Below are 6,282 nucleotides of genomic sequence, written 5' to 3' on the forward strand. Positions count from 1 at the left end.
AAAAAGCCACTCCCCCTGTTTTTTGTTCCATTCACATCACTGAGGTGTGAGCTCAGTGCCTCTTCTGATGTCTCTGCTTGGATCTTGAACCACACAGGGATTTATTCACCAGCCTCCCCTCCCTGAGCCACAGGGACCACGTGGAGAAAGGCAGCTGGGGGAAAACAGCAGATTCCCACTCTCCCAGAGGTTTCCCAAAGGATTTCTTCCTTCCAAAGAGGAAGTTTCCCTCTTTCCTCTGAGGCTGGACATCATTCCTGAGCAAAGCTGCTTTTCAAGAAAGTTCCTTTCTATGTGATAGATTTTTTTTCCTGGGGATTTTTTGTTCTTGGTGTTTTTTTTTCTTTTTTTTTTTTTTTAGTTTTTTGTTTGTTTGTTTGTTTGGTTTGGTTTGGGGTTTTTTTTGTGTGTTTTTGTTTTTGTTTTTGTGGGTTTTTTTGTCTTTTTTTTTCACTTGGGGAGTGGCTGTTTGGCTAATTTGGGGTGTATTTTTCAGTGGGGGTTTTTTGGGTTTTTTTGGCTGAGCATTAAGATGCTATATTTTTGCTTGTAGGCTACTTCTGCAAACTCAAACTCAATTCACTCCTACAGAAAACTTATCACATCTCCTACCCTGCAGAAAAAAAAAAAAAAAAAGGTGTTTTGCTCTATCATCTGGGCAGGAGAACACAAAGATGACCATGATGTTTAATAAGACTTTTATATCCTCTTAGATTTTTCTCTTGTCCTTGGCACATTGAGAGAAGTAGCTCTGACACATTTATTTCTTTTAATATGAGAGTAAGCAGAGAGAGAATGATGGCAATTACCCCTCTGCAGGGAAGAGCCTCTGCTGGGAGGGCACCAAGAGCTCTGCTCTGACTCTACTCTTCTTTAATGTGCTCTGGGAAATTGAATGTGAATTAGGGGGATGCAACGTGCAGTCTCCTCATTTCACCTGGCCTGACTCCTGCAGCTCCACATGATGCTCCTACCCCTGCCTGGGAGACGTGGCTTAAATAAAGAGAAAATAAGGGAGGGAAGAGAGGAATTTGAGTGCAAATAGGAAATGCTGACAAAATCTGTGTTAAAATAGCTCGATATAAAGTGACATTAAATAGAAAATTTAAAGTAATCTTAAAGTATATTTTTCTGTAAGCATTGTTGTTGGGGTGTTTTACCTCGTCAGTTCAGCTGCTTTATGTCCTCCAGCAGCTTCTCAGATGGGAGATTTTTCCCTTTTTCCTGTGGAAATCCATCTGAGAGCAGAGCTGAGCAGAGACACAGCCTCCAGCACCCTCGACCCTGGCACAGGGAGACACTGAACATGTGCAACCCCTGGCTGTTCACTAAGGAGGCATCAGAATTCCATGGGAAATCTGTTGAGGAGCTCTCATATCTTAACATCAGCCATGTCCTGTAAAAGGATGGATTTTATCAGTGATAAAAAATCCTATTGACCTGCCTGCCATAAGGAAGTGCTGGTTTGGGATGGTTTAGGCAGGGGAATGGACAGGCAAGTAAAATAATTTCATTTTTCAAAGAAACTTTGTCACTGTGGTTAAGAACAGAGAGGATTCTGTGGTTAGGAACAGAGAGGATTTCTGTGTCTGTGCTGGTATCTTGTCAAGATAATTTTGCAGGGAAGAGTTGCAGTGTTTGTCAATTAAATGAAAAGCATTGCTGGCCAATTTAAAAGAAGTTATAAATGTTGGAAGAGTATAGGAACTTGATTCTGGAAATGCTAGAATATTATGGTTCTTTGCCAATCTTTTGATATTAAATGCACTGCAGTTTGGAGAGAAAATATTTTTTATTTATTTTATATTTTTTATCTTTGCTATTTTGTGTGTGCATTATGATCATCTTATTCCTTGGTGCACATTTTCATAGTGCATTTCATTTTTTGTAGAGACCTGACAGAAAACTTGTATCTGAATTCAATTATCTGCTGGGCAAAGTGAGCCACGTGTGTGTTTCAGGAAGACTTTGGATTGCTATCAAGATTTGTCCTAACCATAAACTACTAGGTTACCAAAAATCTCAGCTGGGAGGACAGTTCAATCTGAAAGTTAGAATGATCACAAGTACCAGTGACTACCTTTAATCATAGCTTAGTTTGCCAAGGAGAATTTCCTTGGTACAATCTTCTATACAGAATTATAGAAGATTATAGTTGGGTTTTTTTTTTACTTTAGGAAAGGCTTGTTTTTATTTCTCAGCATAAAATGCTATTATCTACCTGATAAGTATGGTCTGCAAGAAAATCCAAATGCTGTGTTGCAACAATAATGGTTTCTCATTAGATCTTGTGTCATTAGACACTTAAGGATTAGTTCTGTTAACTTAAAAAAATAAAAAAAAGCCAACCCTGTTTATAGTTCTGGAAATGAGGTTTTATGGAATGATGTGAATTGTGGTTATGTGCAGACGTTTGGAATAAGATTGTTTCTGAGGAGCTGAAGGAAAAGTTGCAATATATGAAGTTTATAAAAGGCTTCAGTCTGGAATGAAAACAGTCCTCTCCCTGCTCCTGCCCTCCCCCTTGGTCTCCTCGTGGCCCTGGGGGAATCCTTGCCCTGATGGGAAGGAGGATGGTGGTGCCAAGGAAGCCAAGCAGATTCAGTGTCAAGAACTTGCTCCTCTTTAATTTAAATAGGGATTAGAATCATCTTCTGGATGCCTCCAAAACCACCTTTTCCCTCTATGAGAAAAAAATCTCTCCTCTTATTCTCAGACACTCAGGACAGCTGAGATTTCTAAAACTCTTAAAAAAGTTTATACTAAATTCTGTTCCTTTCCTGATGTTCCTTGTCAAAATAGTCTTGCTCAGTTTTCAAATACCTCTTTGCTCAAATTTCCATTTTCTGAATCAGAGAATTCCTTGGATCACTGCTGAATAGCTGGTTAAATTGCTCATTATGCACCATTCTCTGGTAAACACTTTTTATATTTGGGAAGCATTCTTGATTTCTGTAACTGCTCAGATATTTTTAGATACCTCACAAACAGTAGCTGTAGGTGTTCAATTGTTTTCCATTTTGGCTATTTCCAATACATCCTTGGTTCACAGTGTACACTATTGCTTTCCTAAGAGATATGATATTTACTCCCTCTCATCTTGATTAGATCATTGAAGCTTTTTTAAAGAGGGAAATAATTAATAGTTCTTGGTGAATAATCAAATGAAAAGGCAATTAATGAATAATGCACACCCTGCACAAATTTTCAGACATTGATCATCAGTTAATTTTGTGCAATCTTTTGAATTCAGATATTTTTTTCATTCACAAAACCCGTGGTCACGTGTATGCAGGGCATGAATGACAGCAAAGAAAAACCAGGTTATTTCTTACAGAGGAAAAGAAAACCAGCCCCAAATCACACAAGCTTTCAGTTGTTCCAGCTCTTCTCTCTAGGCTTTGGCGACTCAGTTCTTCTACTCTCATCATCACCTACAACCAGGGACTAAAACAAGATGTTTTACAACGTGTTGTGGGTATTTCTGTGGGCTCTCCCCAGGCTCCAGGAATTCTGTGGTCACTGGGAAAATCTGGGAAACAGCAGTGGGCTGAGAGCTCCCTGGGAGCCTCTGGCTGTGCCCGTGGCCAGCAGTCACCTCCTTTGATGGATTGCTGTTTTTGGTGGACTCTGGGTCTCTGCTTTGGGACACACACAGTTTTGGTGGTTGTTTTTTATTTGCTTTTCATTTCCTCTGATGTGAAGCAAGTTGGAGAACTGGAAAGGCTTAAAAATCTCTCTGTGGCAAGTGATGCCACAGGACATTTTTCATAATTAGCCTTGCAGGAGTAGAAGGGTTTGATTTTGTTTGCTTGGCTCCACCTGGTCTCTCCCAGCTCCTCTCCTCAGGACTCCTTTAACCAGGGTGGGACAACTCTAACTGGGCTGAAAGGTTGAAATTTTCCCTGTCACCTCTGGCTGCCTGAAATGTCACTAAATTTAGGGATGTGGCCACCAAGGGGCCGCAATCTCTGCCCAGCTCCTGGTGCAGTATGTACACATTAAAAAATCCCAGCCTCCAAAAGGCTGAAATCATCATTCTGCTGAAAAATGACCTGTCTGCAGGTAGAAAAGAGGAGAAATACTGACTGAAAGAGTCCTACCCCAGTTCTGTACATTGTTCAGGCACAGTCCTGAGCCTAATTTTTCAAATTCTCTGCCTCTGAATTCACGTTGCTAAAGCTCTGTTGAGAAACCACCTCTGCATCTGAGGACCAAAGTTTAGGCTTCGGCACATAAATCATCCCAAAACTCGGATTTTTGGGTGCTTTAATGGACCTGATCCATGTGTCTTGTTTGGGATGAAAGATGCAATTTTCAATGATTTTAGGAAAAATACACTGCAAGATTTTAAGCCAAATAAATTATATTTTGGGGCTTTATTAGTTGTGACTACTGCACTGAGCTTTGTACATAGATTATAGTGAATTATGAATAGAAAATTTAGAGGGCTTTATTTATCAAGCTCATCTAAATGAGCAATATTTTATTAATACAATAAAAATATAATGAAAAAGTAGGTGAAGTTTATTAAGTTAAAAAAATAATCTTAACATTGCCAGTATTCTTCTTTCATTTACTTCTGGTGGCATCAAATTGAGTGTGTATTTATGCAAGTGTGTATACATATATGTAAAGCACACATACATGGATGCATATAATAATTTTTTTTTAGCTATTTTAGTTTTAATTCATAACAACTGAGCTCCAGTTTATTATAAGGTTACTCAAGACAAACTGCTCCATTTCCTCTATTATCCAAACAGAATGGTTTATGGTCAGCCTGGTCAGGATCAAATTCAAATGGCCTCAGAGTTCAAAGGGATGGTGATACTCGAGCAAGCCATTTTTGTAATCTGTAAATTCCATTTCTGCAAAAAAAAAAAAAAAAGAAAAAAAAAGAAAAATTGGCTGGAGCTTGTAATGGCTATGGCAAGATTTTGCAAGGTCAAGAGAAAAGAGTGTTGTGTGTTTTGACTCTGTCTCAGGACAGACACTGCATATTTGTGAATGGGTTCATGCTATGCTGTTTAGAATGTTTAGAATTTGGGGATTTTTCCTCCTTGTTATTGTTTAATTTTCCCTTTTTTATTGTTGTCTCATTTTTGTGTGTGTGTAGCTGGGACACTGAGGGTGTAAAAGCCCTGATTTAAATTCCAGCACAGTAATTTGGGATTTTTATAGATTATTTCCAACCCGGATGAAGGTAGGGTGCAGAAGGAGCTGTACCAAGGCTTTTTCTTGTTGGGCTCTTAGGTGAGCATGTCCTTGTTGAGGAGCTGGGCCTGGGCAGGGCAGCAGCTCCTCCAGCACCAGGAACCAGGATTGAGGATTTCTGGGCATTTTCCTGTAGGAACAACTTGGTCTGTATTGGTGTGGGCATGCAAATTCATTGGTATAAGTGACTAAAATTTGTTTTTATGGCTTTTTTTAACCAATCCTTATTCACACCCCTGCCCCACAGTCTTGCAGATTGCCTGTTCCTTTCTCCAAGTCCCCCCTTCCCAGACAATTCCATTCACTCACACATTTCTTTTCTAGAAAATGTGGGCATGGAGTGATAGGGTGATGTGATATGGACTTGAGCAGACAGAGAGTGGGTTTGGGTTGGATATATGGAAGGAATTCTGGCACAGGTGCCCAGAGCAGCTGGGGCTGCCCCTGGACCCCTGGCAGTGCCCAAGGCCAGGCTGGATGGGGTTTGGAGCAGCCTGGGATGGTGGAAGGTGCCCCTGCCCATGGCAGGGGTGGGGTGGGATGAACCTCAAGGTTCCTTCCAACCCAACCCATTCCAGTTTCTATGACAAACAGACTGCCATGGCTCTTACAGCCATCCCCATGGACACGGAGGAGAGTTCTCTCTGCATTGCTTAAGACCACAGGAATTCAAAACACAGATTTTTTAATATATATGTGAATCAACACAGAGGCCAAAAGTTTGAGTTCCACAGCAGGACCTGAGCCTTTGAGGCACTGTGCAAATAAAGAGCTGGAAATGGTCTCTATAGAGCAAGAGACTGAAGTTTGGCAGAGACAGAGAGGTAAAAAGATGGAGAGTGAATATGGAAATCTACTGCTCATTGTGATAAAACACAGAACAAAAATAATTCAAGAGTTGCAAAGCCTTTTTCTGTCTTTATTTTTTTTTCTTTGTTGGAAAAGTAGCATGGAAGGGTGAACATTTTGAACACAGCCTCCCAAAACTTGCTGTTGTCTCACTTGAGACACCTCCCTTCCTCTGTGTGTGTAGTTTACAGGAGCATCCTTTTGAACTTGTCATGT

This window comes from Lonchura striata, chromosome 7, assembly GCF_050655825.1.
Source record: "Lonchura striata isolate lonStrDom1 chromosome 7, ASM5065582v1, whole genome shotgun sequence".
Classification (NCBI taxonomy): Eukaryota; Metazoa; Chordata; class Aves; order Passeriformes; family Estrildidae; genus Lonchura; species Lonchura striata.